The sequence below is a fragment of the Rhineura floridana genome, chromosome 5 (genome assembly GCF_030035675.1).
Source record: "Rhineura floridana isolate rRhiFlo1 chromosome 5, rRhiFlo1.hap2, whole genome shotgun sequence".
Classification (NCBI taxonomy): Eukaryota; Metazoa; Chordata; class Lepidosauria; order Squamata; family Rhineuridae; genus Rhineura; species Rhineura floridana.
This window is the reverse complement of record NC_084484.1, coordinates 183,119,108-183,132,751: the sequence shown is the minus strand read 5'-3', so window position 1 is coordinate 183,132,751 and position 13,644 is coordinate 183,119,108. Positions and strand designations below refer to the sequence as shown.

Genomic DNA, 13,644 nt, shown 5'->3' with positions numbered 1-13,644 from the left:
CTCCTCTCTACGATTATCACTTTCTTATCTATACAGCTAAAGAGATTTGTCAAAGGAACAGCATTTAAGATAACCTGGGTGAGTCAAAACTCCTCTTTTACTCACGGAATTAAGGGGGAAGAAAATAAAAATAGCCTATAAGAACATAAGAACATAAGAAGAGCCTGCTGGATCAGGCCAGTGGCCCATCTAGTCCAGCATCCTGTTCTCACAGTGGCCTACCAGGTGCCTGGGGGAAGCCCGCAAGCAGGACCCGAGTGCAAGAACACTCTCCCCTCCTGAGGCTTCCGGCAACTGGTTTTCAGAAGCATGCTGCCTCTGACTAGGGTGGCAGAGCACAGCCATCACGGCTAGTAGCCATTGATAGCCCTGTCCTCCATGAATTTGTCTAATCTTCTTTTAAAGCCATCCAAGCTGGTGGCCATTACTGCATCTTGTGGGAGCAAATTCCATAGTTTAACTATGCGCTGAGTAAAGAAGTACTTCCTTTTGTCTGTCCTGAATCTTCCAACATTCAGCTTCTTTGAATGTCCACGAGTTCTAGTATTATGAGAGAGGGAGAAGAACTTTTCTCTATCCACTTTCTCAATGCCATGCATAATTTTATACACTTCTATCATGTCTCCTCTGACCCGCCTTTTCTCTAAACTAAAAAGCCCCAAATGCTGCAACCTTTCCTCGTAAGGGAGTCGCTCCATCCCCTTGATCCTTCTGGTTGCCCTCTTCTGAACCTTTTCCAACTCTATAATATCCTTTTTGAGATGAGGCGACCAGAACTGTACACAGTATTCCAAATGCGGCTGCACCATAGATTTATACAATGGCATGATGATATCGGCTGTTTTATTTTCAATACCTTTCCTAATTATCCCTAGCATGGAATTTGCCTTTTTCACAGCTGCCGCACACTGGGTCGACATTTTCACTGATATGGAAAATAGCATTATAAAGATTACAACGAATGAGGGATTTCTGATTGGAAGAGATTTTTGATTTATAAGACTTTTGTGTAACATAAGTCTGGGACTATTTTTTTCTGATCTACTTTTTTTTTTGACGAATCTGCTCACTCTTTCTGCTACTAGTTATTTGTACGCTGTGAACTAAAGCTGTTTTTGCACTTCTGGGCATTTAAGAGATAAGAGCTGTTTAGAGTGTGACGCCAGTTGGTTTGAAAGATTAACTCCTTTGTAACTGGATAAAGAAATAAACTGCTCTTTGCTTGGGACATTGAAAATTGAAGGGGTTTTGTTCCTTTGGCTTTAAGAATGACAATTAAGAAGACTATGGATGTACAAGAAGGGACTTTATCTTTAGACATGTTTCAGAAAATAATGAATGGGATTAAGTCAATAAAACAAGAACTGAGAAATAATAGTCAAGCGTTGAGAATTGAATTTGACGAAATGAGACAGGAGCTGAAAGAAATTCAGGATTCTATGAGAAAGGAGAATAAAGATGGATCTGGAAAACCAAAAAAGGATGAAAGAGAAATTAAAGGCAAGGTTCAAGCTATGGAGATTGGATTAAATATGGACATGGAAGGGGATTTGGATTTCCTGGCTGTGATGGATCCTGGAGACAAATATTATGGTTTGGAACTCAGCGGTGTCCCTGAAGGAATTAAAGAGGTTGGAGATAAAGATATTATCGGTTCAAAAAAATTCCTGGACTGGAAGGATTTGATGGAACTTGAAATGGAGAAAGTTAACAGAATTAATCCCTGTTTTGTGTCAATGGAAAAATCCTCAAGAGATGTGCTAGTGTATCATGTAAAAAAGAGGAACAGAGATGTGGCTTTGCAACAATACTTCAGTGATACGTTCGGAATGGATGGCAAGAAAATATCTGTGATAAAGGAAATTCCTATCAGACTTTTATTATATGACTATGACAGCAAGATTATGGGGTGCGTAAAGATGGAAGATGGAAGATGGAATCAATACGGATAATGGAAGAAGAGCGATTTGAAATTACTGGACTTAGTAGACTTGATGAGTTGGATTAATTGACATGTTTATCTAGAAAAAAAATTGATGGACATATATCTCAAGGATTGGAAACTTCTCTTTGACTTTTTGTGGAAGAAGAAAATGATATGATGTTAATGAGATTTGAAACCAATTAAGATAACCGCTGGAGGAGGGTGATTTTATAATATATTTAGAGTCAGGCTTGTTATATATTATAGATTTATAGCTGAACTAAGACAAATCGGAAGTCAATATTTTTTGTTTTTTTTGTTTTTTCCCCCTTTTTTATTGTATTAGTTGTTGATTTGTGTTTTGTCTTTTTGTATTGTTTTGGTTTTGGAAACTTGAATAAAGATTAATTGAAAAAAAAGAAGAAAAGGAACCAGAGTTGTGCAGGAGCAGGAACAGTTCCTTGTGGATTGTGCCTCTTGTTAATTAGCAGGAGAGGGAACACCATTTTATTTTCTGCCTTGGACACCCATAGTGTAAGGCACTGTAAATCAAATTGCCACACTTCCTTGTACCTAGTCCCAACTAGTCCAAAGGAATAAGGCAGCAAGTAAACCTCTCGCATCTCCTTTTGAATGCTTGTGGATCTTGCATCTGCAGCTCCTGGTGAACACTGAGCTTTGCTTCCATTTTATCACGTGCTGCCTTCAAAGCGCTCTATTGTTCAGCAAGGCGAGAGCATCCAAATGTGACACTGTAGCCATTAACAGCATGGAAAGTTCAAGTTCAGTGTTTACAGTGCTTCCTTTTCCCTTTCTCAGAGCAGATCCTCCCTATTCCCCCTCCCCCTCCCCTCCTTTGACTGACACACAGACGTGAGGGGAAGACCTCTGTTGTGTTGTTATTTACACCTCATCCAAAGTAATTTCCCAGTGCTGTGGAGACAGTGGGGTGCTTTCACAGCAAATATGCAATAGATAGGCCAGTAGCTAGAGGTAGTTCACCAGCAGAACCCTCTCAGGACGTCTTCCTCTTTTAGGTGTTTGACAGCTTCTAAGCCAAGTACAGCCATTGCTGTGAGGGATACCAATGTCTGCATTGGAACAAATCTACTGTATGCCTTTTGACTCTTTTCTTTTAGGATTCAATCTTTCTCTATTTTTCATTGTGTGTTGTATTGTCTTTGCCATCATGTCTGCAGTGCAAGCTGCCATAATGAAACACATGTCCAGCCTGTGTCTACAGAGGTAGGCTCTTGCCACAGTAAAATGTGTGTAATCTTTTAGGTGCCCCAAGATTCTTACCTGCGTTTGCTGCATTAGACTGACATAGTCCCTTTTCTAGGTTGCATTGTGTTTTTCAGCCTTGTTCCTTCTTCCTGTCCCACCCCCTGCAAATGCCTCTGTGCAGTTGAGATCTGTAGTTGACTATCTTCATCACCTTGTTTTGTTCAAATCTAGACTTTAGTATAAGCAAGATGATACTCACCAAACTGAGCAATAAATGTTTCCGGTACAACTGCCTGCCCGCACTCGTAATGCAAAAACAATAGTGTAAATACAGCATTTGAACAGCGTATATAGCAGCAAGGTCTACTGAAACCAGTTAACTCTGCATCTAAAGACCTCTAGGCAGGAATGGGGAGAAAATAGACTGAGATCTACTAGTAGACGTGGGGTGATTTGCAGTAGATGGTTAAAGCAGGGGTGGCTAACCCTTTGGGAGGCCAAAGGCTGCACTGGCCCACGATCAACCCCTCGCTGCATGTAAAATTGGGTGTGACCGAACTTTTTTTTTTTTTTGTAGGGGCAGATTGAAGGGTGAACAAAAAAACTGGCATCACAGAATCGCCACATGGGCCTTATGGGAGTAGATATATACTCCTCACCAAAAAACCTTTGTCATGTTGAGACCCCTTAGGAGCTCTGTGTGTGTTTATGTGTGTGTGTGTGTGTATGTGTATGTATCTGAAGGAGCACCTCCAGCATTGACAGGGATGCCGCTCAACAAGATCAGCCTCAGAAGACCTTGTCTGGATCCCACCAGTCAAAACAGCTAGTCTGGTGAGGACTCGAGAGAGGGCCTTCTCAATAATAGCCCCCACCCTATGGAATCTTCTCCCAAATGATCTACGCCATGCCCCTGTTGGCGCGTGCGTGTGTAGGTCAGACGTGGTTTTAAATCCAAAAGCCGTTTAGAACAGGAATAAGACAGGCCAGGCAAGTTTCATGTAAGAGTCTTTACTAGGCAAAGACATTAGACACATCTCTCTCCATTGACATTTCTTCCCCCCCACTCTGAGTTCCTGCCAGTTCCCACCTTATCACACTCTCAGCCAGCCACACTGACCTTGATTGTCTGGCACTCTGTTCTCACAGCTTAACCCTTCTGCTTCAGGTTTCTCTCTCTCTGCTAAAAACCTTGTCTGTGAGTCTCACAGCCTGCGTCACTGACCAACAGCCCCCACCTGAGACTTACAGACTACAAAACTTCATGTTACAATTATTACATTTCTACAACATTAACTTTTCATTACAATACATTTCAGTACATGGTTTAATGTCTTACAGTTTACATTTACAGTTTCAGTTCAGTTCAGTTTCTCTTTATTCTTTATTTACACAAGTTTCACAGATTCATGTTTGTTCACTTTTATTTGATGATACATTTATTTCATTCCTCAACACAAAACTTCCACATTAGATCCATTGTTTCTTTATCTATTGGTCCCTCTTTTTCCCATTCTACTGGAATTTCACCTTTTTCATTATTCTGTTGTGTAACATTAAATGCAAATCTCTGAGGAGGTTGACCTTTCATTTTTCTCTCTGATTTCCTGACATTATCTATTTCCATTTCTTCTTCACTCTCAATTTTACTCGGACCAGCACCACTAGTACTTGGCATTTCTGTATCATGTGTTGTCATGTCTTCACTTCTCAGTCTTTTAACAGTACGTTTGCCACTATGAATTAAATCTTTTAATGCAGTTTTTAATGGAATTTGCCGCCCGAAAGGAACATCCGCAGCTTCCTGTTTGCTTTCACTCTCAAGTATCACTGTTTGACTGTCTCTCCAAGGTTTATCTATCACCTTTATGTTTCTGCTTAACACTACTTGTTGTTTCTCAGGCAACCAAACTCTGTAATATGAATTCTGAAATCCCAAAATGCGTCCTGCCTGCTCTCTTGACTGTTTTGCAACATGTACCCAGCATTTTGCCCCAAAACGTTCTATGTGTTTCACCCTGGGTTTTCTTCCAGTCAGTTTCTCATAGGGAGACATGCCTATTGTTCTGTGCATTAGGCGGTTCTGAATATAAACAGTGTACAGAATACATTCACCCCAATAAGATTGATTCATGTCTGCATCTGCTAGCATTGCTCTCATTGAATCCTGCAATGACCGGTTCCTCCTCTCTGCCGTTCCGTTGGAGGATGGGCTGAAGGGAGCAGTTAGACTTTGGATTATTCCCTTCTTTTCCAAATATGTTTGAAATGAATTACTGGTAAATTCACCACCTCTATCTGATCTGATATTCTTGATAACAACCCCATGTTGTGTTTCTGTTCTCTGTATGAATGCCTTTAATTTCTCTTCTACATCACTTTTCTTTTTCAATAAGAACACATGTGTAAATCTGGAGAAATCATCCACAATCACTAAATAAAACCTTGCTCCACCTTTTGAGCACTGAAAAGGTCCAGCTAAATCCACATGTATGAGCTGATAGGGTTCAGTAGACGTGCTTTCACAGCTCTTATTTACTGGATTCACAGTCATTTTTGTTTTATAACATACCTCACACTCATCCACATGCTCACAGTGTTTTAATTTCAAATCTTGACTATATTTTGGGGTGTTTTGTATCTTTTGGAAATGGGTGTGTGCCAGTTTTCTGTGCCATTCATGGACACAATTATCATGTTTCTCTTTATTTACTGCTATCCAAGCACACATGTCTTTATCAAGCTTGCATTCAACCATAAACATATTGTTCTGTAATTTCCCTTGCATGCATATTTCACCATCTTTTCTCACAAAACATCTATCCCCTTCAAATGTAACTTTACAACCTATTTGAGCCAATTTTCTCACTGATAGAATGTTATATTTTAAACCAGAAATCAATAATACATCTGTTAAAATTCCCAAATTACCCATCTTCAGCGTTCCTCTCGCAGTCGCGTCCTGAGTCGATCCGTCAGCCAGATAAAGCTTCTCCTGCGTCGGCTTTGAAGTGTAAAATAAACTAGAGTCTGTGATTAGGCAATTAGACGCTCCACTGTCAAGAAGCCATTTAGAGTTAATCAGTTTATTGCTCTCCTTAGAAACAAAGTTCACGCTTGCTCTCTGAGTTTCAAAGTTTCTGTAATTCCTCTTCTTCAAACAATGTCTCTGTATATGCCCACGTGATCCACAAAAATAACATGTTTTAGTCTCTTCCCTGCTTCTTTGATTTCGGTGTTGTACAGACACAGTCTCAGTCTCTTTTAATTCCATTTTCTTATTCTCTTGTCTCCTATTCCACTCTTGTTGAAGTTTCTGTTCCACAAAGTCCAAAGTTAGATTCCCGTCAGGTTGACTTTCCAGACCAGAGACCAGCACGTCCCATTTTTGATCAAATGAAGATAACAGGAGATAAACCATCTGCAAGTCATTATGATGAACGCCTTGATCTTGCAGCTCTGCATTTAATCTACGAAATTCAGCCAAATGCTCTTCCATAGTCACATCATCTGTAAAACACATCTGATATAGCTTCCATGCTAAACACAGCCTGCTTCCCGCAGTTTGCTGTACATGAGCGGCTCTTAACTTCTCCCACATCTGATTAGCAGTCGGCTCATTACTCACCAGCAACAGTTGTGAATCTGATAGCCCCAGAGTAATAAAAGCCTTCGCTTTCTCGTCTTTCTTCAGCCACGCTGCTGAAGGAGCTGCCGGAGGGGGTTTTTCCACAACATCATTCAAATCCTCTTTAATCAAAACTGCTCTCATCCTCCACTTCCAGCTGGAGTAATTTACTGCATTCAGCCTTTCCATCGGCATCCCGGATAATAGATTTACAGCCATGTTGCCCACTCTTACTTGCCTCTTACTTGCGCTTTGTTTCTCTCTGCAACAACGCCACTTCACTGGCTCTCGAACCCGCTACCACGCCTGATAATCTGGGCCCATAACCCCTGTTGGCGCGTGCGTGTGTAGGTGAGACGTGGTTTTAAATCCAAAAGCCGTTTAGAACAGGAATAAGACAGGCCAGGCAAGTTTCATGTAAGAGTCTTTACTAGGCAAAGACATTTGACACATCTCTCTCCATTGACATTTCTTCCCCCACTCTGAGTTCCTGCCAGTTCCCACCTTATCACACTCTCAGCCAGCCACACTGACCTTGATTGTCTGGAACTCTGTTCTCACAGCTTAACCCTTCTGCTTCAGGTTTCTCTCTCTCTGCTAAAAACCTTGTCTGTGAGTCTCACAGCCTGCGTCACTGACCAACAGCCCCGTCTATAATGAGCTTCCGCCGGACCATGAAGACCTGGTTTTTTAGGCAGGCTTTTGGGACGGATTAGTTTTTACTGTTTTTTAAATTTTTAACTGTTTATGTACTGTTTTATCTTGTACGTCGCCCAGAGTGGCTGGACAACTAGCCAGATGGGCGACTAACAAATTTAATAAATAAATAAATATATATATATAAGCTAATTTTTAATTTTTTTTAATAAAAATGCCTGATTTGAGGTTGAGAAAACATTGAGGGGGCAGATATGGCCCACAGGCCAGCCACCTCTGGTTTAAGGCAGTTTATTTAGCTGTTTTGGAATTTGGACTTCCAGGTATCTGAAATTACGTGTAATCCCCATAGCATGCTTGATCTCTATTGGCTTTTTGGGGTCACTATTTATATAAAGGGATTCCAACTTCTCATAGTTTTTAACCTTGCAACGCTGGTGTAGCACACCGACTTTTTAGTTATTTCTGGTAAGCCTGATTGCAATGCCATCCGCAAATAAACTCAGCAGATGTTTTTTCCTTCTCTGGTTGTATCCTGTAATCCTATCATTCAAAGGAAGAGGCATAAAAATCATTGGCTCTCACTACTGCCATTGAACTACTATATAATTTTGTAACAGCACCCACAAATTTATTTTCCAGATAAAGCAATTTTAAAGTTATAGAAGAAACTGCCACTCCACCGGATCAAATGCTTTAGATATCTAATAGTATCGTTGCAAACAGTTTGCCATTACTTTTACTCTGCTGTATTTTATTGACAAGTCTGTGGACTGGATCTGATCATTTGACATTCTGCTGTGAACCCTGCTTGATCTGTGCTGAATGATACTAGTGATACAGTCTAGAGAATAGAATAGCAGTAAAGAGCTTTTGATCCTGATTAAATAAATCCTGATTAAATTAATAAATCCTGATTAAATAAATCCTGATTAAATTAATAAATCCTGATTAAATTAATAAATCCTGATTAAATTAAATGTGTTTTTAAATTTGTATATTTGTTTTTAATGTTTTAATTGTTGTAAACCACCCAGAGAGCTTTGGCTATGGGACGGTATACAAATGTAATAAATGAATAAATAAATACTGTTCCATATCTTCCAGATTACTCCCCAGTTCCAGGATTATTATCATTCTAAGATTCTTCCATGTGTCTGGAATAGGAACATCTTCTCAGATGTCATTAAAAGTCTGTGGTATTAGGATCTCTTTGAACTGTTTAAGAACCAAACCTAAAAACCTGTGAGCCCCAGTGCCCTTTTTCTGCATTGAAATCTCCTCAACTGAAATGTTTTTATTAAACATATTCCATTGCTATTCACTAACAGTAGATAACTTATTCAAATAATTTTCAATATCCTCTCTTGAGAGGTCCAATTGATATACTCTCGTTCAGAATAACAGTCCACAAAAATTTGTGTCATGGGTCATCTGTCTGTCAACTATTTGCATGTTAAGAGATTGCTTCTGCCCTGCCCAGGTATATAAAGCAGGTGCTTTGCCAGGGGCACAAGCCTTTGGTGTGAGCCAAAGGCAAGAGCCAAAGGGGTCTGCTGCTCTGGTTCTTTGACCGTAGCAAATAACTGAGATATGTGGAATAGTGAGACATCAAGATTATACTGTTTTTTAGGCGAGGAGCCACAGCACAGTTTTCACTTGAGTGCATCTAATCAGTACTTTCCTGCTGTTGCTGTAGCTGCTGTGACTCCACCCTCTTTATTTTATAAAGAAAACTTGCATAGAAGAGCAAGGAAAAGACTTAATTGAAATACCTTGGAATGGGTATTTTTGCTGCTTCAGCTGTGTGTTCACAGATTGCCTGAGGTTTATTTGAAGTTTCTGCAGGAGCAATTTAAACTGCAGTCGTGGAATAAAGGGATGGTCTCTGAGTTGTGCTCTGTGGACAGATTGTTGGATTCCATTTGTTGGTAAGAGTTCCTTTTCCTTGTTTTGTTGGCTGCCTGATGTCAGTAGGTCAAGAGTTCCAAAAAGTAGGTGAAAAGAACAATTTCTTACAAGTGTGGAACGAGTATTATGTGGTACCTGTAACAGGGCCGGTTTCCTAGATCAAAGTGCTCAAGTGGGCACAAATGGGGTAAGGTGGTCCCTCAGTTAAATTGGTCCTGAACTGTTAAGGGTATTATATACCAGTAGTAACACCTTGAACTTGTCCCAATAATAAATAGGCAACCAGCGCAGATCTCTGAGCAGAGGTGTTCTGTGCTGACAAGGTCTCACTCGTATCAGCAATCTGGCTGCAGCGTTCTGCACTAATTGCAATTTCCAGGTCAAGAGCATTGCTGTAACCCATTCTTGAAGTCACCAGTGCCAGAACTATTGTGGCAGGAACAAAAGGGAACAGGCACCAAACTGAAGACAAAAAAGAGAGAGGCAAGCTCTGGTGCCCTGTTAAATTTATTGTAGTGCTCTACAATACAGTTTTAGTAACTTTATTTAATATATTATTTATTTTTAAAAGGATATTAAGAAATGCTCCCAGAGTAAGATTATATCTCCATCCCAACCTATGACCAAACAATCTAAAACAGATTATTTTCTTCTGGCTGTACTTACAAGTAGGACGCACATGTGCAACACCAGTCTCTAATTAGAGAAGGAGGAGATACAAGATTACTAAGAGAAGTTGAGGTCCCTAGCTTTATTAGGCAATAATTAAGGTTTGGGGGAAAAAAGAAAATAAGCTTTGATACATTGACTGATCAGTGCTGCCCTGGTGCAAATACAGTACAAAAGGATTATAGGCAACTAAAATTAATAATAATTACATTGAATGCTCTCATCTATTTCAGTTCAGAAAGAAAATACTACTAATTATTTGCCAGTTAGATGGGTAGACAGGTGCTGTCTAGAGGGTTTGGTAGAAAGCAAAAGCCAAAAATGGGAAGTGACAACTAGTACGGAGAAGGTATCTGATGGATATGTCTTACTATGTAATAAAAATGTAAGATGTGCTGTCACAGTGCCATGCGGTCATACAGGGTGACATTGGGGGCGTGGCAGCAGAGTGGCAAGATACAAAGATGGCTGACTGGGTGTAGGCCTGTTGCCTGGGCCAACAGCTGAGGCAAGCAGGTTGGCATGGGGAGTGTCGGTGCCCGGGGGGGGGCAAGCACTGTGAATTGCAGCATGACTGACCTGGGGGGAAGGAGAACAAGCGGACATCCACAAGAAAGCATGGGCAGCGATGCTTGGCAGTGGCAGGCAATGGCCTGGCTGACCCACTTCATGGGAGGCCTCACAGTAGTGCCTTCCAGTAGTCAGCTCCATGCCTCACTCAGGCTGTCTTCTCTCCCCCAGGTCGTTCACGCACTCACACACTTGCTCGCTCCATCTCCAGGCTGTGAGTTTTAAAGATGTACAGTGGGGAGGCTTAGTGAGGTCTACACGGGGGGAAGGGGGGGCTTAGTGAGGTCTAAGAGTATGGGCTTGCTGCAGTGCTCAGGGTGGAGGGAAATGAGGAATTCACTGAAAATCAGGTAGGATTTGAAGGTCGGAATAGCCTAAAAGCTCATACAGTTCCTACAGAGTACCTTGGAACCTAATGGGCTAGGTCAGGGGTGGGAGACCTTTTCCAGCCTGAGGACTATATTCCCTCATGGGCATCTTCTGAGGGCTGCATGGCGGTGGTGGTGGGACCAGAAGGAAAAGTGCATGGAGCAACAGATGTGAGTGGAGCAACAAAGGGTACATTCTAACAACCAAAAACCTAAGAGATTTCTAAGCCTCTCCCCACATCTCTCTATACTGGCACATAAGAGGCTTTATCACAGTTCAGTGCTGTCTCTCATGGAACGCTCTAGGTTGGGGAAATACAAACACAAGGAGTTGGGCAAGATGGCACTGTATACATCAGATTGTTTCCTGGCAAAGTGATCTCCAAGGGGGTCTTAGGGTGGTTAGTCCGAATCTCTGTGGTCTAGGAGACTCTATAAAGGTAAAGGTGTCCCCGCACTTATAGTGTGAGTCGTTTCCGACTCTCAGGGTGACGTCTTGCGATGTTTACTGGACAGACCGTTAATATGGGGTGGGATTTCCAGTTCCTTCCCCGGCCTTTCTTTACCCCCCAGCATATGCCGGGTACTCATTTTACTGACCACAGATGGATGGAAGGCTGAGTGGACCTCGACCCTTTTACCGGATATTTGGCTTCCTCCTTCCATTGGAATCAAATTCCGGCCGTGAGCAGAGCTTCGGCTGAACCGTTACCGCTGCTTACCACTCTGCGCCACGGAGGGTCTATATCTGCTCTATAGGCAGATATTATCTCATTTTCTTAAACAGGCTTCCCAAATGTTGTTATACAGCCACAAGAGTGGCTGTATACTATTGCCAGTGTGGATTTTTCACATTCCGCAGTGTTAAATTGAAAATACCCCCCATGCCATTCTGATGCTTCCCATAAGCTCATTTCAAAACAAAACTTTACAAAACTTAAAGTCCTGAACTCAGAAACAGTTGCTTAACAACCCTCTAAATTTTCATGGCCATACACAAAACAGTCAGAGAGAATAGAGAGTTCAAAGTCTAAAAAGAGACAAAACAACCCCAGAGCCCTTTTGGACTTTTTTCTGTCAGAGTTCTCATAATCTGTTGAAATTCATTAAAAATCAACCATATATACAGAGTACCTGTACTCCTGTTACCTTGCCCCATACTCTGACCTTCATCTTCTGCAGTTTAAAAGTTAAAAAATGCCTGGCTGATTTTTAATTAAGAAATTTTGCATTGATCTCAATGATAATGTCGGGCATGCTCAGTAAGAGCCAACTGTCAGTGTTCTAAAAGCCAGACTCACAGCTGCTTGGCTTGCCTAATCAGGGGGCCACACCCACACCAGACTTTGATTTCACATGACACAGTCATGGCTTCCCCCAAAGAATCCTGGGAAGTGTTTGTGAAGCGTGCTGAGAGGAGACTCCTATTCCACTGGCAGAGCTCCAGTGGCCAGACTGGTTTAACAGTCAGCCACTCTGATTGAAGGTCTGTGAGGGGAACAGGGCGTCATCTAGCAACTCTCAGCACCCTTCACTAACTACTCTTCCTAGGATTCTTTGGGAGAAGCCATGACTGTCCAAAGTGGAATAAAGCCCTGGTGTGGATGTAGCCAGGGACAGCTTTGGTTTAAATTTGGGTGGGAGGCTACATGTGCCTGCTGTAAAATAAAAAGGTGGGGGAAACGCTGAAAAGCAATGATACTGTTCACAGTGTTTTCCTTTTGGAAAGAAAAGGGGCTTCCCTTCTGCCCAGTGCCCACCCACCCAATCTCCTCCCCTCCCCCTCTCCTCCCTGCCCCTCCCCGGGTCAGTGTTGGACTATGACCTGGGAGACCAGGGTTCAAATCCCCACACAGCCATGATGCTCACTGGGTGACCTTGGGCCAGTCACTGCCTCTCAGCCTCAGAGGAAGGCAATGGTAAAACCACCTCTGAATACCGTTTACCACGAAAACCCTATTCATAGGGTCGCCATAAGTTGGGATCTACTTGAAGGCAGTCCATTTCCATTTTCAAACATGATTGCACAGAAATAAATCCCTCTGAACTCAAAAAGTATACAAATGATCAATCTCACCCTTCCTTCTCCTTCCTATCCCCTTGCTTCTCTCTCCCCATCCCCATCCCCTTCCAATCCCATCCATCCCCTTCCCCCTCCTCCCTTTCTCCTTCCCCATTCCCATGGTCAGTTTTACCTATCTTAAGCATGATTGCACAGGAGCAAATACCATTGAACTCTATAAATATGCAAATGTTTAAACCTGCCCTCCCCTCCCCCTTCCTTTGCCCCCCTCCAATCCGCTCCTTCTCCCTCCTCCTCCTCCATGGACAGTTTTACCTATCCTAGCCATGATTGCATAGGAGTAAATCCCGCTGAACTCAGTAAGCATGCAAATGATGACCTGCCTTTGTCTTCCTTCTCCTCTCCCTTCCTCCTCCCCTCCCGGCTTCCTTCCTCCTCCCCTCCCGGCTTCCTTCCTCCTCCCCTGCCCCCTCCAGCCCATCAGTTTTACTTATCCTAAGCATGATTGCACAGGAGTAAATCCCACGGAACTCAATAAACATGCAAATGATCAAACCTGTCCTCCTGCTCCCCTCCCCCTCCTGCCTGTTCCCCTCCCCCTCCTCCCTTCTGCCCTTCCTCCCCCTCTCCTCCTCCTTCCCTCCGCATCCCCTGTGGTCAGTTTCAC

At 42.3% G+C, this 13,644-nt stretch overlaps 1 protein-coding gene across 10 annotated transcripts in view; it reads left to right on the top strand.

Annotated features, from left to right (window-relative positions):
• The window catches only part of FAM168A (family with sequence similarity 168 member A), a 251,675-nt gene that overhangs the window by 103,396 nt on the left and 134,635 nt on the right, over positions 1-13,644 (top strand). The window contains exon 1 of one of the 10 annotated variants that reach the window (XM_061629080.1): positions 9,193-9,367. The exons of the other annotated variants lie outside the window; for them this stretch is intronic. The gene's annotated coding sequence lies outside the window, so the exon portion shown is untranslated. Of the gene's footprint in view, positions 1-9,192; positions 9,368-13,644 lie in introns of those variants that run through there. 10 annotated transcript variants of the gene reach the window in all.